Here is a 26,838-nt window from a genome sequence, read left to right as displayed (position 1 = left end):
TCTTGTGGTTTAATTTGCACTAATTAATAATGATGTTGAGCATCTTTTCATGTGCTTATTTGCCATCTGTATATATATTTTTGCTGAAGTATCTATTCAAATCTTTTGCCCATTTTTATTATGTGTTTTCTGCTATTGGACTTTGAGTTCTTTACATACACTAGATACAAGTCTTTTCAGATAGATGCTTTTGCAAATATTTTCTTCCAAATAGTCGCTTCTTTCTCGTCCTCATACCAGTGTCTTTTGAAAAACAAAATTTTTCCATTTGGATGAGGTCTAATTTGTTCACTTTTTTCATTTTTGGATTGAATTTTTGATGTTGTATCTAAAAAATCTTTGCCTAGCCCTAGGTCACAAAGATCTTACCCTATGTGTTCTTCTAGAAATTTTATGGTGTAAGATTTTACATTGATGTATATGATCCACTTTGAGTTACTTTTTGTATATAGTATGAAGTATGAATCAAAATATGGTTTAGTCATGAGTGCCTGAGGCAGTGAAGCAGTGTTAGGAGTCTTCTGATTTGGGTAAAGGTAGGGCAGGTAATTTGAACTAAAACAACTAGAAAAGCTAGACAAATATTTAAAATCTTTAAAAAAAATTTTTTTAACACATTGGAAAACTAATAAGGAAGTGAAGGAAGAATGTCAGGGCTAACAGCCAGTGAAGAATGGGGGAAATGGCAGAAACAACCAATAGAAATAATTTATGAAGGGACTCTAGAAATTGAAATTACCAGAAATACTCTTTAAAATAAATATACTTACTTTGTTCAAAAAGTCAAAGATAAAACTGAGTGACTACCCCTCTTAAGAAATTAGAAAAGAGAAAAGCAAATTAAACCCAAAGAAAGAAGAAAGAAATAATAAAAAATAAAAGCAGAAATTAGTGCAGTAGAAAACATGCATGTAAGTATAGCAATGACAGAGACAAATACATTCTTTTAAAAGATTAATCACATTGCCAAACTCTTCATTAACTTGGATAGGGAAAAAAAGGTGTAAATAATCAATAACAATTTAAAAAAAACATAATTATAGATCCCATGAACACTAAAATGCTTTCAAGACAATACAAACAAACTTATGCTACTAATAAATATTGCACCTTACTAAGACTAACCTAAGAAGAGGTAGGATTCTTAGAAGTAGAATGTTACTTCTAACTTAGAGAAATCAAATCCATAGTTTAAGACTCACAAATAACACCAATCTCACAGAAACTCTACCAGACAATAAAAACAGAATGCTTTACTGTTCTATTTATGAAGACTGTATAAGAAAACCTGGTAAAGACATTTCAAGAAAAGATAATTATAGGCCAAACTCCGTAAATTCTAAGCAAAATACTAGTTTATCAAGTGAAGCAATATTTTCAATGCATAATACATTCTTATAAAATTGGATATATTCCAGGCATGTAAATTTGGCTTAAGATTAAAAATCAACCGATGTAACTTACCACGTTAATAGAATCAAGGGAAAAACATTTTATCATTTTGATAGAAGGAGAAAGAGCATTTAATAAAATTCAACAAGTGTTCATGATTTTAGCAAAAAGTTCTAGCACACTAGAAATAGGACTGCTGTTAAAAGCGTACCTAAAACAACCTATAGCAAATATGCAGAATGGTATGATGATAAAATGCACATTATAATTTCTTTTATTCAACATCATTATAGTCATGAAGATTTACTGGAAAACTTAGCTGGTATAATAATAAAGAATCAGAGGTAAAAACATTTAGAAAAAAAGGAAGTGTAAAGATACTGACTTTCTCCAGACGGTTCTATAGTTTCAGTGCAGTTTTAATCAAAATCCAACAGGTTCTGTAGAACCTGATAAGCTGATTCTAAAATGTATAGGGAAGTCCAAGTGGCTAAGAGAGTCATAAGGGAGATCAAAATGGTGACAAGCATATGTTATCTGATGTACATTTACATAATTAAGATGGTGTAGGGTTGGTACAATGAGTGACAGATATGTGAAGCCTGGAAAGTTGGTCCTGCAAAGCAATGAGGAAAGGAGAGTCTTTTTAGTGATGGTGCTTGAACTACTAGATTATTAATTTAAGGATAGACAAATACTTGAACCCTTACACCATACATAAAATCAATTCCAGATAGACTATAAATCTAAATGGGAAAAGCAAAAAATAAAACTTCTAGAATATAATTTAGGAGAATGTCCTTATGACCTTTCTGTAGATATTTAAGGATTGGGACACAAAAAGAACTAATTGTAAAGCAAATGTTTGCTAAATGTTACTATGTTAAAATTAAAAATGTTCTGTTCATTAAAGACACCCTGAAGTAAGTGAAAAGGCAAGCCATGGAATGGGAAAAGATATTTACAAGATAGCCAGAAGATCTAAGGAACTGTTATTAATCAAGGAGAAAGATAAATAACTCAAAGAAAAATGAGCAAAAGACTTCAATAGCCACTTAACAAAGGAAAATATCCAATGCCCAATAATCCTAAGAAAAATGTGCTCAACCTCATGTATGTTCAGGAAAATGTAAATTGAAGCCAATATTACACGCACTCTCCAGAAGAATGACAATATCTATTGTTACTAAGAATGTGGAACATTGGGACTCTGATCCTTTGGTGTTGAGAGTATAAGTTGATATAACCACTTTAGAAAACCATAGGCGTTTTTTGCTAAAGTTAAAAATACATATACTCTGAGACCCACTGATTCTACTCATTCTTTGGTACCTAGTCATCAGAAATGTATGCAATGTACAAGAATGTTCATGGTAGCATTATCTCTAACAGCCAAAACAAACAAACACAGCACAAATACCCATCAACAGTGGAATGATTAAAAAATGTAAACATATTCATATAACACTATATACCAATGAAAATTAATTACCGATAACTACACACAAAAGAAATATATATTAATTCATTTACATAAAATGAAAAAAAACATGCAGACTTAAGTAGTATTTGGTAAAGAAAAGAAAGGATGTGATTATCACAAAGGACATTTTGGTGGTTGCTTTTGTCCCAGAAGGAAGGGTTAGACAGTAGCTGGGATGGGCAGCAGGGGTACTTCTACAGGGCCAGCAGGGTTTGATTTCCTGACTTGGCTGTTTACTTTGTGATACATCATTGAGCTCTACATTTGAAATCTGTGCACTTTTTAGTATTTGCATTACATTTTACAATAAATGCAATATTAAAAACACACACACGGGGCGCCTGGGTGGCTCAGTAGGTTGAGCGTCCAATTTCAGCTCAGGTCATGATCTCACAGCCGGTGAGTTCGAGCCCCGCGTCAGGCTCTGTGCTGACAGCTCGGAGCCTGGAGCCTGCTTTGGATTCTGTGTGTGTCTCTCTCTCTGCCCCTAACCCACTCGCATTCTGTCTCTATCTCTCTCAAAAATAAATAAACATTATAAAACACACACACACACAAAGGCAAGAGGTCCTAATAAAGAATTAAAAACTCCTGTCCACTAGATACTTTTATCCTTTTGGTTTCCAACTATGTGTTATTTCCAAACTCTTCTTTTTTTTTTTTTTTTAATTTTTTTTTTTAACGTTTTATTTATTTTTGAGACAGAGAGAGACACAGCATGAACGGGGGAGGGGCAGAGAGAGAGGGAGACACAGAATCGGAAGCAGGCTCCAGGTTCTGAGCCATCAGCCCAGAGCCCGACGCGGGGCTCGAACTCACAGACCGCAAGATCGTGACCGGAGCCGAAGTCGGACGTTTAACCGACTGAGCCACCCAGGCGCCCCTCCAAACTCTTCTTAACAGCCTTCTCCTGTCAGCCTACTAACCATCATCACCTGACTCAGTTTAATGACTGCGACAACAATAATAGCAACTACCATTTCAAAAATACATGTGCCAGCCTCTACACTACAAGATTTATTTATATTATTTAACTTCAGGGGGCATCTGGCTGGCTCAGTTGGTAGACCATGCAACTCTCAATCTCAGAGTAATAAGTTCAAGCCCCTTGTTGGGCATAGACTTTAACAGATGATAGATAGGTAGACAGATAATATAACTTCACACAGTGATTCTACATAGATAGGCATTACTGTCCCCATTTTATAGATGAGAAAACTGAGGCTCTGAGAGATTAGTTTTGTCCATTTCACACAATTTTGGAGTTAGAAGACTTTGAACATTTGGGTCTTTCCATTTTATCAACCTCCAGCAGAAAGTCTATGCACTTTTTACTTTTTGCCTGCTTTTCTGGAATGTTCTTGTAGGTTTTATTCTCACTTCTTCTCACTGATTGAGAAAACGCACAGCTCAAGGACCATTTTCTTTTTTTTTTTTTTTGAAAAGTTAAAAATTCCTTAATTTTTTATTCCTGGTACCACTACCACAATTTACAGGGCAATATACCTAATGTAATGAAAAGAAAAAGAAAAAGACAAAGCTACAACAGATAAAAGACCTGAGGAATGTACATCTAATTGACACTACATTGTATTAATCAATAGCTGCACTTTTTGCAAACTGTGGCTATGACAGTCCTGAACAAGAAGGGTTTCCTGTTTAAGCTGCAGTAACTTTTCTGACTATGGATCATCATTCCTTCTGTGGCAGATTTTTACAGTTCCTCTAATGCATTTGGGACGACTGTCTCAAAGTAACCTGCAGCTTTCCTGACAACTCCTCGCTCTCTCTCCTGCTAAGAACTGTAGCCCTTTTCTTCTGAAAATTTTTAGAACCTTCTGCTACCATATCCACCACTTCCACCACCAGATCCATAACCACTACCATAGGGACTGCCCGAGCTTCTTCCACCAAAACTGCCCCCCTTCATGGGTCCATAATTTGATTGCTGTTGTCCACTATAATTTCCAAAATCATTATAGTTCCCACCACCACCATAGTTACCACCTCCAAAATTTCCTCCTTCATTGTAACCATCATATCCTCCACCACCGCCACCATATCCACCTCCTTGGTTTCCATATCCTGGTCCACCTCCACCATAGCCTCCTCTGCTACTATAACCAGGACCACCACCATAGTTGCCACCATCACCTCCAAATCCATTATATCCACCATCACCTCCTCCATAACTACCTCTGCTGCCACCACCTCCACCACCATAGCCTCCTCTTCCACCAAAGTTTCCACCGCGGCCAAAGTTACCACCACCTCCAAAGTTTCCTCCAGGACCCATAAAGTTGCCAGATCCACCTCCACGACCTCTTTGCGATCCAGCAGACTACATTTCTTGTTTAGAAAGGGCCTTTTTCACTTCACAATTATGCCCATTAATAGTGTGGTATTTCTGAACAACAATTTTATCAACTGTATCATGATCATCAAAAGTTACAAAAGCAGATCCTCTCTTTTTTCCACTCTGCCTGTCCTCCATAACTTCTATGGTTTCAATCTTGCCATACTTTTCAAAGTAGTCTCTCAAATTATATTCTTCTGTATCTTCTTTAATACCACCAACAAAAATTTTCTTCACAGTTAGATGGGCACCAGGCTTTACAGAATCCTCTCTAGAAACAGCTCTCTTTGGTTCCACTACACGCCCATCAACCTTGTGTGGTTGAGCACACATTGCTGCATCCACCTCCTCCACACAAGAGTAAGTCACAAAACCAAAACCCCTGGAACGTTTTGTTTGGGGGTCTCTCATCACCACACAATCTGTAAGTGTGCCCCATTTTTCAAAATGTTCTCTTAAACTATCATCTGTAGTTTCAAAGCTCAAACCACCAATAAACAGTTTTCTCAACTGCTCTGGTTCCTTTGGATCATGGCCCTCCATTTTGAGACCGGACTCGCCTCTTCCAACTCGAGTTCAATATCAAGGACCATTTTCTTATACCTTTGGTTGCCCCTTCTATACAATATTCTAACAACCCAACTCAGATATGCCTGCTAAAGATTTTCCCTTTCAGCAATGAAATTGTATTTTATAGAGTAATTTTACAAGATTTTCCATGTTAGCTTAACTCTTTTCAAAAAATTTACTAAAGAAGCCAAGATATAAAATCAGAAGACTGCTATAATTCCTTTTGGTGGCAGATAACATTAGAGGATCCCAATTTTTGAAAACCAGTGAGGCGTCATGGTTAAAAGTATATATAGCCTTTGAAGTCAGACAAATCTAGGTTTGAGTCTTATCTCTTCCACTGATACCTATCTGCTCTTGGATAAACTATATAACATAGCTGTGTATTTCTGAAGGGTCTTGATCACAACCAACTAAAATTTAAGCCAAAGGATGGGATATTGAGATAGCACACAAAATGGAACATAGCTGAATGGCCAAGCTTCAAGATGAGTGAGAAGACCAGGGACCTTGGATGCAGGAGCTCCTGGACTCTTTCCAGGATCGATCATCAAACAACTCACCCTACGTTCTTTCTAGAGCACCCAGCTCCTAGGAGACAGACACTGACTGATTGATAATGTGTTACTGTGTCAACAGGGGCAGGATCTATTAGAAGAAGGGACCAAAAACACACTAGAGGCAAACAAAAACATATCTACAGTACTTGGCCTCTCCTAGCCTCAGTTTCCTTGGGTATATTCATTTGTTTATTGTAAGGTTTAAATATGTAAAATGTATATTATCTAAAATATATGGTAACTTTGGTGGCAACAGCATCACTTTGTACTGACCCAAAGCTCTGTGTTGAAAGATGATCTTCAGGTCTAGGATCTCAAGGGGTATTTTTGGAGAGTTAATAAGGATGTTCTCCCCATATTACCATGAGCTGGCTAAAGTTATAGTCAAAGCCTCAGTGTAGTTCTGAGGCTTATTGTTCTCATTCCTCTAGAAAGCTGGCTCTATTCCCTCAACCATATGGCTTGGTGCTGAGAGGTTGGTTTTGCAGTATTTTGTGATGTCCAGCTCTTTCCCTGAATTCCCTCTTCTTCCACCCATTTGCCCAATCAAAGTGCTATTCATCTTCTATAGTCTCCTTGATGTATAATGTGACTAAAGGAAACAACACTGGGGTACTACAATAACCTTTAGTCATTAGTTGGCATATTTCCTTGTCCAAGTAGGGTGTCTGGCAATAAGTTCTTTAAATGATTTATCACATTGACCTCAAATGCTTCAGAAAACTGAATTCTGTTAGTTTTGTCATGGAAGAACAGAAGCCCTTAATTTGAACTGATGGTTAATTTTTTGTGTCAGTTTTACTGGGCCACAGGGTGCCCAGATATTTGGTCAAACATTATTTTGGGTGTGTCTGTGAAGGTGTTTCTGGATGAGACTCACAGTTGAATCAGTAGACTGAGTAAAGTAGATTGCCCTCCCTAGTATAGATGGTTCTCATCCAAATAGTTCAAGGTTTAAATAGAATAAAAAGGCTGACCTTCTTGAGAAGGTAATAGAGAACTCCTCCTGCCTGATTGCCTTGAGCCAGTCTTTTCCTGCCTCCAGAATCAAACTGAAACATCAGCTCATCTTGGGTTTCAAACCTCTGGCTTTCAGACTAAAATTTAAACCCTCACTTCTGCTGTTTCTTAGACCTTCAGACTCAAATTGGATCTCTAGCTTACCAACTGCAGATCCAGGACTTCTTAGAATTCATAATCTTGTGAGCCAATTCCCTACAATAAATCTCTTTCTATATATATATATATATATATATATATATATATATATATATATATATATATATGCATCCTGTCGGTCCTCTTCTTCTGGAGAATCCTAATACGCCTGATAAATTCAAAACAAAACAAAACAAAAAACCATTTTTATGCTTTTCCAGTTGAGTGTTTGTTTTCTAGCATCCTAGTCTCAGTTCAAAAAGGAAAGGAAAGAGGGGAGGAGAAATCTTCTTTTAAAAAATACTGCTCCCTCAAAACATTTTAAATCACTAACAATTTAGTATCCTGGCCTGGATGTGCTTGACAGTTGGAAAACAGACCACTACCCACACAAAAAAGCCCTATAGAAAATGGAGTTCTTGGGGCTGCCTGGCTGGCTCAGTCGGTGAAGCATATGACTCTTGATCTCAGGGTTGTAAGGTCAAGTGCCACGTTGGGTGTAGAGATTACTTAAAAATAAATAAGTAAATAAAATCTGTTAAGAAAAAAGAAATGGAGTTCTTGACTTAGCAGATGATACTCCATTTTTTTTTTTTTTACCTTGAAGATATCTATATATCACTCTCATAAGATACAAAAATGAAAGAGAGACCACTTGGTATTAATACTGCTCTCAAATTTAACACGTGTAATGCAGTGTCTTACCTTGGATCTTTTCTGCTTGTCTCTTTATGGTTTCGGTTGTATCATGTTACTGCGATGTTCCACAGAATGTCTACCACAGTCCTGTGCACTTCTCTACCCACCCATCCCACCTCCATCCCTCAGTGGTTGCATGGTAAACATGAGCAGAGTCATTCTTCCAGGGTTTGTAAAGTCCTTTGGGATTATTGAGTATGAATGGTGTTATATAAATGTCAGATTGTTTCATAACAGTTCTTAAAACAATGAGATAATGTCTGTTAAAGGATTTTAAGTTCCATGGAGAAATGCAAGGCATAAAAACAAGTCATTTTTTATGTTATATCTATATATTTTTGCTGTACAATTTAAAACATTATATCCTTTAAAGATATAAATGCTTGAGTATGTCTGTGTCTGTGTGCATGTGCATATATATGTGTTTTTGTGTGTGTGTGTGTATGTGTACATGCACATTGCTGACTCTATAGCATTAAATAACCAGATTCTGTTGCCTCATTTTGTTATTTGGGTCCAATAAATTTGTCACCATAAATACTGCCAGAGTAAATTAGAAATCTAAAGTGATCTCTTTGAGGATTAAATACAGTCTTTATCTTTTAAGTTTTGTACTTGTACAATACTGAATTTTTTTCTTGAATACATTATGATTTACTGAGTTTTATAAAGACTTGAATGAAGTCACTTATTTAAAATAATTCCTGAATCCCTCTTTTTGAGCTCCAGGCCCACATTTTCAATTCCCTTTTAAAACGTGTTTACTTAAAACTAATAGTGACCAAAATTAAGTGTATTTTCTTCCCCACAAAAATAAGCCCTGGACCTAATTTCCCTACTAGTACTGTTAATGGCACCTCTGTTTTTCCAATAAGCCAAGATAAAAAGATTCGTATCACCTTTGGTTTCTACTTCTTTACTTACCCCTCAGCCCTACCTCCATAAAACATCCCTCTGTTTATAGGTACAAATCATTTCCATTACTTCATCCATTGCTCTAGGTGTGTCTCTTACTACCTCTTCCTAAAATACTGAAGTTAATTCCTTTTGTTTTTCCTTGTCTCCGGTGTTTCCTAATGCCAGTTAGCCCTACACTTGTGAAGTTAAAACACAAAGACCTGGGTTTTAATCTTACCTTTGTTTTATACTGGTTGTTTCCCTCAGGAAATTTACTTGAACTCTCTGAATCTCAGCTTCTTTATCTTGAAAATAATTACCTGCTGGGTTAATTCACTGTGATAATTCACTACAATGATGTATTGTTCCAGTTTGTACTTTACTGGTTTCATTATGCAAGAATTATTCAAGCTGCTTTAAGGGGGATTCTTATAAACACAGTGGAGTCTCATGAATACTCAAAGGCAACAACCAGTGAGTAGCAATACAGCATGTGATCAGAAACTAAGGCTGTTCTCCTTCCAAAGCTGTGTAATCTGCTTTTCCCTTTGTTTCTCTTCTTCCTTTTTCTAAGTCTGTCCTGTACTCTTCTTTCTGTGCACAGTCTTCTATTTTTAATCTCCGTTAGAAGTCTGTGTTGCACATGGTCTCAAATGACCACCCCAACTCTGAACATGCATATCCCTTTGCCTATCACCAACTGGTTCAGTCTCACCGTATTTGCAAAAACGGAATCTGACTGGCCCATCTCATATTTTGATTCGCTACACAAGTCATAGTATATCTCCTTATATGCCCCCCCTAACCCCAGCTTCTCAGGCTAAGAGAAGGAACCGCAGTTGTGAAAAAGAAAGATTCCAGTAGAAGCGGGTATAGACAAGCTAGTAATGATTGACATCTATAGAAATTTTATGTAAAGTACTTAGCCTAGTGCTCAGTGAGTAGTAATTATTATTTTCATAGACCAAAATAAACCAACCAAAGTCAAGCTCTCCCTCTCTGTCATTGTTAGATACATATACACATATATGTATGAAAACATAAAAAATAAAGAACCTGTAGTTAAGAGCATGGGCCTGGAGCCATCAGATATGAGTTAGAGCTATAAATCTGTTATTTTTTGTTTGTTTATTCATTTCTGAGAATGAAAGAGAGAGAGCATGAGCAAGCCGGGGAGGGGCAGGGAGAGAGGGAGACACAGAATCCAAAGCAGGCTCCAGGCTTCGAGCTGTCAGCATAGAGCCCGACGTGGGGCTCGAATGCGCAAACCTTGAGATTATGACTTGAGCTGAAGTTGGGTGCTTAACCAACTGAGCCACCCAGGTGCCCCTATAAATCTGTTGTTTAAAACCTATGTGATCTTAGACAAATTACTTACTTTCTCTATCCTATAGTTTCTTCATTTGTAAAATGAGAATGACATTTCCAGTTAGGAATCTTATGGTTTCAAATAGTTAATCAGGTTTATACTGAAAAATTTCCTTCGGGGCTATAGGTAGAACTGATTCCAGGCACAGCATTATCAGAGGCTAAAATAATGTCAAGTGGACCTAGATTTTCTCTTTATATCTCCATTTCTTGATTCTGCCTTTACCCCCATGCCCATACACACATCTCTGTTTGTGCCATTCAGGCTTTCCCCATGGGGTTGAATAGTCATAATAGCTACTCCTCACATCTTTCCACATTCTAATCCAGTGGACAAGGATACTTCCATTTGACAAAAATCTATTTCATTGTCACTGATGCTGTCATGTACCCATCCCTGCAACAATTACTGTAGCTATGGAATTAAAGGCTCTAACTGGCCAGTCCTGAGTAGTCACATGCCATTTCTCAAGCCAGAGATAGAGTTGGCACCACTAGAGTCACATGGACGCAGGAGTGCAGGGAGAAATGTGTCCACCACAATGGTAATACCAACCTCATATGATTGTCCAGAGGATCATCTTAAAGTAAGCAGAAACCCTTGACCTGTGCCCATCCTGTTCTCCAGCAAACTATATGCAGAATCCTCAAGATCTGCCGTAATACAGATGTTAAGTCCTTTCTTCCATTATTTCCTCAGATAGAGTCTTTATTCTCCCCAAACTGCCTTCATGATACACCCCCACTCTTTCTGGTCTGTGTCATGTTATTTATGCAATGCCATTGACCTGAACACCTTCTACCATTTTAGTCTATGGTATTTTTATCTTTTTTGTCCTATATCAAACACTGTACCTCCTATAGGGGCACCTGGGTGGCTCAGTCAGTTAAGCATCCTACTTCGGCTCAGGTCATGAATTCGAGCTTGTGAGTTCGAGCCCAACGTCAGGCTCTGTGCAAACAGCTCAGAGCCTGGAGCCTGCTTCTGATTCTGTCTCCCTATCTCTCTGCTCCTCCCCTGTTCACGCTCTGTCTCTCCCTCTCTCTCAAAAATAAATAAACATTAAAAAAAAATAAAAAATAAAAAAACCCCACTACCTCCTATAAACCTTTTCCAAACTTCCTTAGGCTATGTTTAAAATAGGTCATTGGGTTATTGATTCCTTTGACAGATGATTCCCCAATCTACATTTCTAGATACAAGCCTCAGATACATTTGAAAATGCATTTCCCTGGATATCTTGGTGAATTTCTCATGCTACTCACCATCTTCTTCCTTATATTAATCCTCTATGTCAGTCTATATCATAAATTCTTAAGGCTCACAATAAATATGTATCTCCTTGAATTAAATACAATTTTACTTAAGACAAAATTTTAACCTTACCTTAACAAGGAATTTTATACTCTTGATTCTAGTATATTTTAGACATTTAACAATGTAAAACCAATGTATAATCAGTAATCCACAATGCTGATTCCACTATGACATAAAAACCTATTTTTCCCAGGCTTGCTTTTTCCTTATAAGCATTAGGATTCTATATTTGTTTTCCTGTTCACTAATCCATGTTTATTTATTGAGTGCCACTACATTCTAAGCATTATTCAAGATAGTGAGGATAAAACAGAACGAACTGATGAAGTGTCTGTTCTCATGGGCCTTACACTCCTGTTGAGAGTTGGGAATGGGGTGGGTAGAGACTGGCAGTAAAGAAGTAAATATACAATATTATGTGAGGTAATGCCAATTCTACCAGTTTTAAGTTGACAGAAAGGTTGTTTGCTTTTAATAGCGCGGTGTTTTAAGATTAGTGTTGCAAAGGAAATTACTTGAGGGCAGACTTTAAGCAAAGGAAAGGAAAGAATATATTATACTGCTTCCTTCCCATTGCTATCCCAGAGAATGCCTTTTCAGCTTCTTTAAAATTGTTACTTTTTAATCTCTCTGAGCTTGCATTAGCCATTTTATGTTATGAACAGTCAGTTTCCTTTGACTTCCTCTAAATATCAAGAGACATTCCTAAGAACTGTTCTCAAAACATGGTGAGTTTTACTATGTAATAGCAATCTTTGTTGAACATTAAACTTTAAGTTAGCTCATTTGGTTACGTATTTATAAAGGCGAATAGAATTCTTTAGATATTTAATATTATTACTAGTTTAAAATAACATGCACATAAAATATGTGCATATAATCACAAATATGCCTATTTCTAATTCAGATTTAGCAAGTGCTGTATTTTTAAAAATTCATCTCTTAGTTGAACTGATATATTGTTTGTGATTTTATGGGATAGCTTAAAATTTTTAGTTCAATAATAGAAGGATGGCAAGAGTTTCCGAACAGTTACATCATTTCTCAAAGCTGAAGAAATTCCAATACAGAGATTGTCGTGTTTATATTGTTCATTCTGTACTGCGTTCTCCACATGGTCTCTCTGTGCCAAGCATTTTCCACACTCTTCACATCTCCAGTGCCAACCCTGCTTCTCTCCCCAACCTTGCACAGATTACCTCATCTTTACTCTTTTGAAAAGACCATCTAATATGAGCTTCTCTCCACCTCAGAATTTCTGTTTCCCCACACATTTCTCTGGCCTGCCTTTTCTCGCAGCACAAAGCGACCCCAGTTCTTTTCAAGGCTGTCCATCTCCCTGCCCCTCCCGACAATCTTCAGAAGCCTTTTCTTCTCCTTAGCCTTTCACAGAAGTCTCCATATCCACTGATTTTTTTTCCCTTCTCTTTCAATGTTTCATTTCTTCCCTGACCTTAAAGATAATGTTTTAACCTTGTTTCTTCTGTGTGCTTCTTTCCAAACGCTGCCTTTCACTGTTAACCTGTTTCTGAAGAGAGTAGTCTGAAACCCCCACCTGTCCTTGTTGACAACTATTATTTCTTGGGATCTAGATACCCAACTTCACAAGTGTACGAATCCTGTTCTTTCAAAAATCAGCAGTCACCCATACTCACTGCCCTTTCTCAGTCCTCACACTCCCCTAAGGAACTTCATTCTACTTAACCACCATTGCCTCTTCAGGCTTACAACATAGGGATCCCAGTTGTGTTTCTAAAATACACCTTTACTCTTCAATAGCAAAAATAAACATTTAAAAGTCCAGATATACAAAATAATATTAGGTAATGATAATATTGCTTTTTATCCACTGTCAGAAAGTTGGAGTTTTTTCCCTATTAGCAATCTCCAGGGAGGCTAGCACTGGAAAGGAAATTATTAGCAGATTTTTTCAAATAAAGGCAGAGAAAAGTCATAATTTACCACTTCCTTCCTAGTGATACCCTGAAAAATGCCTTTTTAGGATCTTAATTTATTTTTATTCTTTGAAAAGTATGTAAAAAAACTAAGTGCAATGCTATGTAAATGCTATTTATGATATATATAGACTTCTGTGTGAGAAAAATTAAGATACAATATACACACACATGCACAGATACACTCTTACAAAAATAAATATATGAACAGTAAGCCAAAAAAAAAAAAAAAAACCAAAACAATGAGAATTCTTTATTTATAAGAGTGAGAATTGTTAGAAGAGAGGGGAAGGCAGAGACACCTGGGAGTTTATCTTTTGATGCACTTTTGACTTTAGGAAATGTATTTGTGTTCTATACATGTTAAATCAGTCAACATGGGGCAGAAAAAGAAACTAAAACTGAGTATAAACAGAAACAAACAATTATATTTCTAATGAGTACCATTACACTGATGAGGAGCAGAGAAAATTAATTCAAACTTTGAACATGATATTTTGACTGTATTATATTTGTCTTGAGTAGGAGGGAAGAACAGTAAACAAAATTGATGCTCTCTCTCGCTCTATTTAAAAACTAAAAAGCAGGGAGGCACTGAGTGGCTCAGTTGGTTAAGTGTCCCACGCTTGATTTCAGCTCAGGTCATAATCTCATGGTTGTGAGATCAAGACCTGCATCAGGCTCTACATTGGGCATGGAGTCTGCTTAAGGTTCTCTCTCTCTCTCTCTCTCTCTCTCTCTCTCTCTCTGTCTCTGTCTCTCTCCCCCCTTCTGCCCATTCCCCACTCACACACATGCACTCTCTGTCTCTCTAAAAAAAAAAAAAAAAAAAAAAAAAACCTTAAACTCTTCTTAGTAAGTTTTCTTTTTGTAGGGCTATAAACATACTAATAAAAATACTCTTTGATGTATATGACAAAATTTAGTAAATGAATACATATGCTGATGTTATAGGAGCAATACATATGTTATTATTATTATAGAAGAAAGGACATGAAAATAGGGAATGAGGGAAGACAACTATTTTCAGGGGATAGATGTGATTTGTATGGGCTGATATACGTGTGTGTGTGTGTGTGTGTGTGTGTGTGTGTGTGTGTACGTACTTCCTACGTCTGGCTGTTAAAAAGGCCTTAAAAAAAAAAAAAGAATCATTAACAAAGAGCACACCTAGCATATTGATTTCTGATACCATTTCCCACTGAAAGGAACCAGGGCTCTTTGGAGAAATGGCTATTCCCAAGACTGGAACACCTGTTATGCAAGAAACTAGAAAGTGCTCTAAAAAATGATGGTAGCATGTCAACAGGTCATAGTAGGCATCTTGAAAGGTCTTTCCCCTGACTTCCAGGTCAAATCTGGGATAATTTGTACTTCAAAATAATTGAGGACATACAACTTAAAAATACAAAGATAAAGAACCCAATTTAAAAATAGGCAAAGCATTTGAATAGACAGTTACCCAAAGAAAAATTACAAATGGCCAACAAGCATATAAAAAATGCTCAACATCCTTAGCTATAGTAAAATGCAAATCAAAGCCACAGTGAGAGCGGTACCTGGGTGGCTTAGTCACTTGGGTGTTCGACTCTTGATTTTGGCTCAGGTCATGATCCCAGGGTTGTGGGATTGATCCCCGCATCGGGCTTCATGCTGAGCATTGATTCTGCTTGAAATTCTCTCTCTTTCCCTCTGCCCCACTCTACCACTCATGCTCTCTCTCTCTCCAAAATAAAATTTTAAAAAATAGTAAAAACAATAAAACCACAATGGCATACTACTTCACACCCATTATAACAGCTATAATATAAAAGAAACAAAACAAATTAACAAATGTTGGCAAAGATGTGGAGAAATTGGAATCCTCATACATTGCTGATGGGATTATAAAAGGGTACCACTTTGGAAAAAATTCTCAAAAAGTTAAACATTGAATTACCATATGACCCAGAAATTCCTAGGTATATACCTAACAGAATTTTTAAAAAGGTGTTCAAACAAAAACTTGTACACAAAGATTCACAGCAGCATTATTAATAATGGCCAAAAGATAGAAACAATGCAAAGCAACAACCTAACAAAATGTGGTATATCCATATAATGAAATATAATCCAGCCATATTATGCTTAAGTGAAAAAAGCCAGACACAGAAAGCCACATGTTGTATAATTCCATTTACATGGGATGTCCAGAATAGGCAAATCCATAGAAACAGATTGGTGGTTGGCAGGGGCTGCTGGGAGGTGAGAGTTCTGACTGCTAACAGTGTTTCTGCTAACAGGATACAGGGTTTCCTTTAGGAGCATTGAAAATGTTATGAATTATATCATGGTGATGGTTATACAACACTGTGATAATACTAAAAACCACCAAAAATACAACTTAACGTGGTGAATTATCTTATATGAATTTTATCTCAATAAAAAGGTCTAAAATAACTGAGGAAAATAATGGACTTTAAACCAATGAGAAAAAGAATAGGAATCTGTGAATTCATAATGCTATAAATGAAATGAATGAATACTTAGAAGAAAAGGGAAGTCTCCTCTTTATAGAAGACGCTAACTAGTAAATGTGAAAGGTGTGGTAGAGTTGGAAAGTTACGATTCTCATAATAAAGATTGATTTGGCCAAAAATCATCAATGGATACTAAATCTGGGGGGATTGTTGGATGAAGAGCAGTATTATTTGCATGATCTTAAATCTGCCTGCTTGCTTGTTAGGTGCAATGTAAAATATATATATACGACAAACCAGGTAACACTTTGACTGCCTGATCAGAATTAACATCAGCAGTGAAGGCACCACATATCTCCTAACGATACCCTGAGAAGAACACAAAATCAAGCAATGTTCTCTGGTGTTCTAGCTAGGAATGCATAACCTGAATCTAATCGTAAGGGATCATCAGACAAACCCAAAGTGTTTTTTTCGAAAAACAACAGCCCGGTGTTCTTGAAAAATGTCCATGTTATAAAATTCAAAGAAAGGCTAAGGAGACTAAAAAGACATCAAAACTAAATGCAGTACATAATCTTGTATTGAATCCTGGAACAAAGGGAAAAATAATGCTAAAATGGACATTATTGGGCACTTGACCAAACTGGAATATGGGTGGTACATTAAAGTATTGCATCAATATTATATTTTTGGATTTGGTAATCATGCTATAGTTAAGAGACTATCCTTGTTCTTATGAATTACAAACTGAAATATTAAGGAGTAAAGGGCCATGATATATGGCAAACTATTTTCAAGTTGAAAAATATATATATTTATATGTGCAAAGGGAGAAAAACCTGTGGCAAAATGTTACAAATTGGTGATCTTGCAGAAAAAAATATGAGTTTTCATATTACTCCTTAACTTCTATAAATTTCAAATAATTTCAGAGTAAAAAATAAAAATATTAAAATGTGATTTTTAAAAACATTCAAATTGACCTTTTTTTCTTTTTCTTTTTCCTTTACCTTATGTAGTATTTTAAACACACATAAAAGTAGAGGGATTTAGCCAGGTTTTTACCCAACTAATCATATTTTTTTTTGTATTTGCTTTAGATTTTTTAAAACTATAAACCATAGATCTTGTTAAGTCCACTTTATATACTCTCCGGTTTCATTTCTGTCCCCCACAGAAGTACCACTACCCAGAAGTAAATGTGTTTCCTTCCTATGCATGTTTTTAACCTTTTACTGTGTTTGTATGGACCTGTTATAGGTAATAATATTGTTAAGTATGCCACCTCATATATGTAAGTGGTATCAAATGGTATGTGTCCAGCCACACCTTGTTTTTTTACTTAACATTATGCTTTCCACACGTATCTATGTTTTTAAATGTAGTATATGTTTATTCATTTTAAATGATATATTCACTAAATGCTTATGCCAGGTTATTTTTCTCCTGCTCATGGACTTTGAGGTTTTCTCCATATATTTTCTACTTTAAACATTTTGGAGAAAGCACCCCTGTACATTTCTCCTGTGCACATAAACAAGAGTTTCTTCTAGGATATGTCTTGAAATGGAATTGCTGGTCTGAGTTGTCATCATCTTCATAACTGTCATAGCAGGTAACATTTGTCAATGCTGTGCACCAAGAAGTGTACTACATGTCTCATATGTATTTATTTAATTCTCAAAACAATAGACAGACACTATTATTACCCACATTTTACAGATAAAGAAACTAAGTTATAGTAACTTAGTGGTTAAGTAAATTATCCAAAGTCCTGGTGTCAGAGCCCTGTTTCAACTGATGTATGTTCTTAGCAAATACACTATACACAAACCATATTCTGTGGAGTATGCACACCTTTGGCTCATAGATCTTGCCATTTATTCCAGAGTGGTTTTACCAAGTTGTACTCTCAAAAGCTAATAGAAGTGTTTTTTAAGGTTCCCAATTTGTAAAACCAAAAAGCAACTCATCTATTAAAGTTTGTTTGGAATGTTTACAGATCTTTAAAATCTGCAAGTCTGAAAACCACTTCCTTACATGACACTGTTTACAGGAACATGCTTTATAGAATCGTAAGGCTCGAATCACGGCTTCCTTACTTGACACTGTTTAGAAGAACATGCTTTTATAGGATTATAAGGCTGGGATCCTTGGCCTTTAAAAGGCCCAGCTATAGGAAGTTTCCTTGAATTCATCTGGATCCAGACTGTTCTATCAGCTATTCAGGCTTGAAATCTCATTAACCTTTAATTGCTCTTGTCTTTTCCTCACTCCTTCCCTTGTACTCATCCTTGGTTCCTTACCCTGTGCCTGTGTCACATTCAGCCAAGTGGCGATTCTTTTTTTGTTCTGTTTTGGTTTTTTAGAGAGCGGGAGCGAGCGAGCGAGCGAGAGAGAGAGCACATAGGGGAGGGGCAGAAGGAGAGAGAGAGAATCCTAAGCAGACTCCAAGCCCAGTGCGTAGACCAACATGGGGTCAATCCCATGACCCTGAGATCATGGCCTGAGCCGAAATCAAGAGTCAGATGCTCAAACAACTGAGCCACCCAGGTGCCTGCAACCAAGTGACAACTCTTAGGCACTCACCCACTAGGGAATCTCTCTCTGCCTTCTTCTAGTCACATAGGCTAGTTCAGGTTTTTAATATATCTTTCTTGGCACTATTATAAGAAACTTAAACTGGTCTTTTCCTCTAGAATCTCCTAGAAGTGATCCATTGTATACACTGGTACTAAAGTGATCTTAATTACTGTATTATTCGTTTGCTCACAAACTTTCTATAGTGTCTTACTTATTGCATACCAAATTAAGTTTAAAAAATCATCTACCTTTGTTCTCCATAGTCTTGCTTTCAAATGGTTAATCATTTTTATCCCCTATTACAGCCCTATATCTATCAGAACATAAACAGGCCTGGAGTAGAAGTGAAGAATTTGCATTTCTGTCAAGTTGTCAAATAAAGCTGATAGTAAACTACTGCTCTAGCTAATCTGTAGGACTTGACTTGGGGTCTTATATATGAGCTGTTCATTGGATATATGTTGACCTTTGAACAACAGGGGTCTGAACTGACCGGGTACATGGATTTTTTTACAGTATTGTAAAGGGTTTTTTTTTTCTTATTTTTTTTTCATTTTTATTTATTTTTGAGTGAGAGAGAGAGAGAGAGAGCAGAGGATGAACAGGGGAGGGGCAGACAGAGATGGAGACACAGAATCCAGAGCAGCCTCCAGGCTCCAAGCTGTCAGCACAGAGCCTGATGTGGGGCTCAAACTCAGGAACCACGAGCTCATGACCTGAGCTGAAGTCTAACACATAACCGACTGAGCCACCCAGGTACCCTCACTGATGATTTTCTAACTCCATCATTCTTTTTCTATTTATGGTTTGCATTCCATTATAAAAACAGCTTCCCTTTCTTCTCCATTTATTTAAATATAGCAGTATAAATTCATGGAATCTTGTTTCATGGGTTGTAATCTGTTTTTATCATTATTTATCCTGGTGCTCAACATAAATATTTTTATTTTACTTTTATTTGGTGAGTAGGAGCCTATTCAGACTGGTCCCTGTGTTCTTTTGATATTTTTCCATTATTATTTGAGTACTCCCTTATTTTCTGATTTAACGAGACGTTCTATACTTATACTTCCCTTGCCCCTGCCCTGGAATCACCCTTTTTTTCTAATGAGCTCTGTTTTTTTTAGTGGAGAATAGTATTTAAAAATCAAGATGTGGGTGCTCACGTGTGCTCATTACTATTGCTTCTAGGCTTTCGCAGTCAACAGAGCAGGAAGAAATACTGATAGACTAATTTCAGTCCCACACCACAGGGTACATTCTACTCTTTCCCTCCTTCCATATTTGTAGCTGTGTTCTCTAATAACAAGAATCCTTGTTCCTTTGCTGCTTCTTTTTCTTCAGGCAAATACATTATTTAAAAATTAACAGATATTTATTGCAGAAAATTTTTATCAATTAAATTGCTAAGTGCAAAAATCCTACATTTGTGAGACATTTTAGCCCCTCTGCTATACTATCAGGAGTATGATTTTACAGAATCCTACCTCAAATAGATGAGGCCTTCCTCATTATTTCACTCTGATTTGGGGGATAAGTGATCTTGGGCAAGTCACCTCTGAGCCTCAGTTTCCTTATCTGTAAGATGGGAATAACAATAAATAAATAAGTACATGTGTTATAAGATATTAAATAATATGTATGTCACCAATCACAAACTTCTTAGCATAGTGAGCATTCAGTAAATTATAACTGTTTGCCAATTACCGAAGCCGTTATTTACATGTGTAGACAAATAGTTCATTGATAGTATGGTGAGTATATCTTACTAAATTAAAGCATTTGTTGTTGTTTTAGTTCCAGTATAGTTAACATACAGTGTTATATTAGTTTCAGGTGTACAATATAGTGCTTCAATAACTCTATACATCACTCAGTGCTCATCATGATAAGTGCACTCTAAATCCCCTTCACCTATTTCACCCAACACCCCACCCACCTCATGTCTGGTAATCATCAGTTTGTTCTCTATAGTTAAGAGTCTTTTTTGGTTTGTCTCTTTTTCATTCATTTGTTTTGTTTCTTAAACCACAAATGAGTGAAATCATATGAAATCAGTCTTTCTCTGACTGACTTATTTCACTTAGCATTATACTCTATAAATCCATCCATGTTGTCACAAATGGCAAGGTTTCATCCTTTTTATGGTTGAGTAATATTCCTTTGTGCAAATATACAACGTTTTTTTTTTGTTTTTTTTTTGTTTTTTTTTTTTTTTCAACGTTTTTTATTTATTTTTGGGACAGAGAGAGACAGAGCATGAACGGGGAGGGGCAAAGAGAGAGGGAGGCACAGAATCGGAAACAGGCTCCAGGCTCCGAGCCATCAGCCCAGAGCCTGACGCGGGGCTCGAACTCACGGACTGCGAGATCGTGACCTGGCTGAAGTCGGACGCTTAACCGACTACGCCATCCAGGCGCCCCTACAACATGTTTTTTTAGCCATCCATCTATCAATAGATACTTGGGTTGCTTCCATATCTGACTATTGAAAATAGTACTTCCATAAACATAGGGGTGCTTGTATCTTTTCAAAATAATGTTTTCATATTCTTTGGATAAATACCCAGTAGTGGAATTACTGGATTATAGGGTAGTTCTATTTTAATTTTTTGAGGAACCTCATACTATTTTCCACAGTGGCTGCACCAGTTTGCATTCCCACCAACAGTGTACAAGGGCTCCTTTTTCTCCACATCTTCACCAACACTTGTTGTTTCTTGTGTTTCTGATTGTAGCCATCCTGACAGGTGTGAGGTGATATCTCATTGTGGTTTTGATGTGCATTTCCCTGATGATGAGTGATGTTGAACATCTTTTCATGTAAGCAAAAGAAGACTTTGTAATCTATCTTGAAATCTGGGACTGTGATACATCCAGGTTCTGTTCTTTTTTTTAACACGTATGTCTTCTCTGAAGAAATGTCTGTTCACATCTCCTGCCCGTTTTTTAATTGGGTTGTGTGTGTGTGTGTGTGTGTGTGTGTTGAGTTGTACATGTTCTTTATATATTTTGGATTCAAACCCTTTATTGGATACATCATTTGCAAATATCTCCTCCCACTCAGTAGATTGCCTTTTAGTTTTGTTGACTGTTTCCTTTGCTGTGTAGAAGAGGCTTTTTATTTTGATAGTTTATTTTTGTTTTTGTTTCCTTTGCTTCAGGAGATGTATCTAGAAAAATGTTGCTATGGCCAATGTCACAGACATTACTGCCTGTGTTCTCTTCTAGGATGTTTATGGTTTCAGGTTTCACATTTAAGTCTTCAATCCATTGTAGCTGATTTTGTGTGTGGTGTAAGGAAGTGGTCCAGTTTTATTCTTTTGCATGGAGCTGTCAAGTTTTCCCAACACCATTTGGTGAAAAGACTGTCTTTTTCCCGTTGCATATTCTTGCTTCCTTTGTCAAGTTAATTGGCTGTATAATCATGGATTTATTCCTGGGCTGTCTATTCTGTTCTATTGATCAATGTGTCTATTTTTGTGCTAATACCATACTGTTTTGATTACTACAGTTTTGTAATCTATCTTGAAATCTGGGATTGTGATATCTCCAGTTTTTGTTCTTCTTTTTCAAGATTTCTTTAGCTATTCAGGGTCTTTTGGGGGTCCATACAAATTGCAGAATTTGTCCTAGGGGTGCCTGGGTAGCTCAGTCAGTTAGGCATCTGAGTCTTGATTCAGCTCAGGTCATCATCCTGGATCAGGTCATGATCTCACACTTCATGAGATCAAGCTCTATGTAGGGTTCAGCACTGACAGCACAAATCCTGCTTGGGATTCTCTCTCCTTCTCTCTCTGCCCCTTCCCTGCTTACAGTCTCTCTTTCTTAACAAGTAAATAAATAAACTTAAAAAAAATAAAGAATTATTTGCCCTAGTTCAGTTAGATTAAAGCATTTTTAAGGGCAAGAGGTATTATACTAGTAAAGAAAAAATTTTGCACCAGATTTTTTTTCCCATTTTTTAAAAATTTTTTTATTTTTATTTATTTTTTTTTTTTTTTGAGAGAGATGGTGTGTATGAGCAGGGGAGGAGCAGAGAAAGAGAGAAAGAGAATCCTAAGCAGACTCCACACTCAGCACAGAACCCAATGCGGGACTGGATATTGCAACCATGAGATCATGACCTGAGCCGAAATCAAGAGTCATATGCTTAACTGACTGAGCCACCCAGACACCCCTGAAGCAGACCTTTTTAAAATAAAGAAACAATATGAATATATATTGTGTACATGCATGCATAAAAGCATATTACATATTTTTATATATAAATACATATGTGTACGTAATATATATGGAAGGCATAGGTGGTTATACCTTTATTACATGTAAATTCATATTAGGAGTCACAGTTTTATATACACCAAAAGACTGATGAATACATGTGTTATTTGCTGTCAGAATGTGCTTGGTCAGACTGTTTTTAGCTTTTATGCTTATAACAAGTAATGAAAACATTGGCTTTCCAGTCAACCAAATATTTGTTTTGCTGCTACTTACTTGTTAGTGTAGACTAAATAATTTTTCTTGCCTTCAGCAGCAGAAATATGGTTTTAGTCCAGGCTATGGACACTTCAGCTTTAATTTTATTCTTTTACATATAATGCCACATGTGTGCTCCTATAATAAAATTGTAAATACTTTATCTTCTGCCATATGGTGAAGGAGCTCATTGTACTCAGGTATACAAAATGATTCCAGAAGAAAAAGATAATGGTATCTGCTAAAATGAAAGAGGGAAAGAGAATGCTGGCATGGAGCATAGAAATATAACTCTTCTAAAGAAAAAAGCAGACATTGAAACTCTTAAATGTTTAAAACAGGGCATCCTGTATGCTTTTCAATAAAAACTGGTGATAGCTGTGGTAAAATATTTCATCAGTATGATTGTACTCCTAGGTCGAAAAAAGATGGAGACAAGAGCAGGGGGAAAGGAGTTAATGAATAAAACAAATGTTGCCCTCAATCATGGCCCTATTTGTGTCTCACCAAGGAGAAGTATAAGGATTATATGAAATATATTTATTTTTATAAAGGAATTCAAGAAATTATCAGAAAATACTGATACAAGACAAAACATTTTATAATGAGCATTCAAACAGTAGCAAGCTGATATTTACAATCTGGGAAGTCCATTGCATCTCAGAGTCAGGGTCAGTTAAACCTGCTTCAACTTCTAAGCACCCTGTACTTACCCCCATCTTACCACTTAGAGCATGGGAGTTTAATTATCTCTTTATCTGCAGGTGTACGTCAGCACACTGTGAGTTTCTGAAAAACATGGTCCATCTTGACCATACTTCATTTATTCAACAAATACTTAGTTGAGTGTGTACTCAAGTTGGAAAAAAAAAAAAGACTTCTGCCTTAATGGACCTTACATTCTACCCATATTTGTGAAGTTATTGGCATATACATTAGAGATTTCCCCTCACTGTCATAAGATGTCTATAGCAGCTCTAAGCATTATGTCTTCACTGAATAGCATCCAAGCAGAAGGAAAGGTAGAGACAAAAGACTTTTCTCTTTTTGGACCTTTCTCTTTATGGGAAAGAAAATCTTTCCCAGAACCCCCACCAGACTTCCCTTTGCATATCACTGGCCAAAAGTGGGTCTCCTGAGAGTGAACATATGACCTGGACCAATCACTGGCAAAGCGGAGCGGGATATTTTAACTATAAGCAACCAGAAGAAAACTTCTTTCACCCACAGCTACCAACTCACCTGCATCTGGGCCATTTATTTGCTTGCCTGCCCTCCTGTAACTATGGATGAGCTGTTCATACTCTGAGGCCAACTCCTCCACTTGTGCAGACTTTGCTACCTTTCACCTACTGCAGACAACACTCCAGCAGTTCTTTCTTTCCTGCATCATTAAGTTTCCCTCTTTACTGGATCATTTACCATCAGCATGAAAACATGCAACATTTTCTATATTAAAAGAAGAAAGTTTCTGTCCCCTCCAGCCACTGCCCTGTAATTCTGTCCCTTTGTGGAAAAAAAGTCCTTGAAAGAATGTACATGCTTGCCATCTCCAATTCCTCGCCTCTCATTCCCTCTCTATACTTCCATTCTCACAAGTCAACTGCTTAACCCTCTTCCTAAGTGATTTATTACCAGGACCGTGTGCTGTTGATCACTCCCTTCCCTTTGAATCACCTTTTTACTTGGCCTCTGATTCCTTCTTATACTACACTTCCTTCTTTACTGGTGTCTTTTAACCTTATGGATTTAAATATCATCTATATGCTTACAAATTCTAAAGTGGTTAATAGGCATCTTAAACTTAACATGTCCCAAACTGAACTATCGATCATGTCTTCCAGACTTGCTCCTCCTGAAATCTTCCCTATCTCAATTAATGTTTGAGTCACCCTTGACTAATCTCTTTCTTTTATACCCCTCATCCAACTAATCAACAAATCGAGGATATATAATCTAGCCACTTCTGTTAGCACTCTGGTGGGAGCCACAACCATTTCCCATCCATATTAGTCTAGTTGTCTAATAATTGGTTTTTGTTTCTTCCAGTGTCCTCTGAAAGTCTATTCTCAACATAGTAGCCAGGATGGTCCTTCTGAAATCTAAGTCATGTCTTGTCACACTTTTTCTTTAAGACACCAGTGGGTTTCTTAAAAGCTAAAGCCCCTATGTTTGTCTGCAAGGGTCTGCATAATCTGTGCCCCATCTCCTTTTTACCCCTGGTTTCATCTCCTTTTACTTCTCTCTCATTCACTCTGTTCTAGGCAGAGCAGCCTCTTTGCTCTGAATACATGTTTGGCATGCTCCGTGCTTCAGGGCCATTGCACATTCTGTTACCCTGTCTGGACTGCATTTCCTCCAGAATATCCACATAACTCATTCCCTTACCTCTCAGGTCTTTTTCTAAGTGAAGCCTTCTCTGACCACTTCTACCTGGCACTCCCTAAATTGCCCTTATTTACTTTTTTTTTTTCTGTATATTATCACCTTCTGATATACTACATGTTTTACTTATTTGTTGTTTTCTGTCTTCCCCACTAGACTTTTGTTGGTTTTATTAATAAAAAAAAATACCTAGAACAATATTTGACATATAGTAAGCATTCAAAAAAATATTTGGAGAAGGAATGAGTGAAATCAAAGATGAAAGATGAACTAAATGGCTTCAAACAGTCATGATTTGTCCCCTGATACTGAGCATTCTGTTGCCTAAACCAAATCTGGATTTTGTTAGCAAAAAAAGAAGGTAGAAGAATTATTACTTGGGCAGTCAACTGTGTCTTTAATAACAGCTCATACTTGTGAGTAACTTTATACCTTTTTCTTCTTCTCCCGCTGTCTTCATTTCTGTCTTAGAAGAACCCATGAGGAAAGTAGGACAGGTACTGTATTGCACAAAAAAAAATTTGCCTCAGATAATTAATTTTTCCCCAAGAGCACCAGCATAGCTAGTTGGACCCAAATTGTCTGATAGCAACTGCAATGCTCTTTCAATAGTGGTGACAATCCATATCTAGGCACAACATTTTGTGGAATACTGTACAATCTTTTAGGTAAACCAAGAGAGCCTTTACCTCCAGAAAAGTGATTATGAATCTGCCTTTTTTTTTTTTTTTGGCCTGTCATGTCAAAATGAAAAATTTTTTAAAAGCCCCAAAACACTCCATATTTAATATAAGATTTTATTCTTTCCTGTATCTTGGATTAAAGTGGTTTGTAATAATTGATAAATTAGTTACTGATATATTATTTACTGCCATTATGTAGTTTATAACATAATGAATTACCAGAACATGTTGCTTTTCTATCAGATTCCTCCATATTTTGCCCACATCATTTCTCTTTCCTCTCTACCAGAAATTATCTCTTCTAGCATCCATTCAAGCCAGAACCACAGTCCACATATTCCAAATGCTAAATAAAATTTTTAGTTTTAATCAGTCAAGTAAGGTGAGCAGGCATGAGTGTCATTGGTTTTGTTAGGTGGTAGAGAAAAAGATACTTGTAAACTCTGTTGCCTAGAAGGAATTATTTAAAGTTCTTAAATATGCTGAGA

At 36.7% G+C, this 26,838-nt stretch overlaps 1 protein-coding gene and 1 pseudogene across 1 annotated transcript in view; one reads left to right on the top strand and one right to left on the bottom strand.

Moving 5' to 3' along the window:
- CWC27 (CWC27 spliceosome associated cyclophilin) overlaps nucleotides 1-26,838 on the top strand; it is a 201,397-nt gene that overhangs the window by 112,163 nt on the left and 62,396 nt on the right. The window lies entirely within an intron of this gene.
- On the bottom strand, nucleotides 4,467-5,831 carry LOC132681328 (heterogeneous nuclear ribonucleoprotein A3 pseudogene; annotated as a pseudogene).

The sequence above is a fragment of the Panthera onca genome, chromosome A1 (genome assembly GCF_046562875.1).
Source record: "Panthera onca isolate mPanOnc1 chromosome A1, mPanOnc1 haplotype 2, whole genome shotgun sequence".
NCBI lineage: Eukaryota > Metazoa > Chordata > Mammalia > Carnivora > Felidae > Panthera > Panthera onca.
The sequence above is the reverse complement of the archived record's forward strand: the minus strand, read 5'-3'. Positions and strand labels throughout refer to the sequence as shown.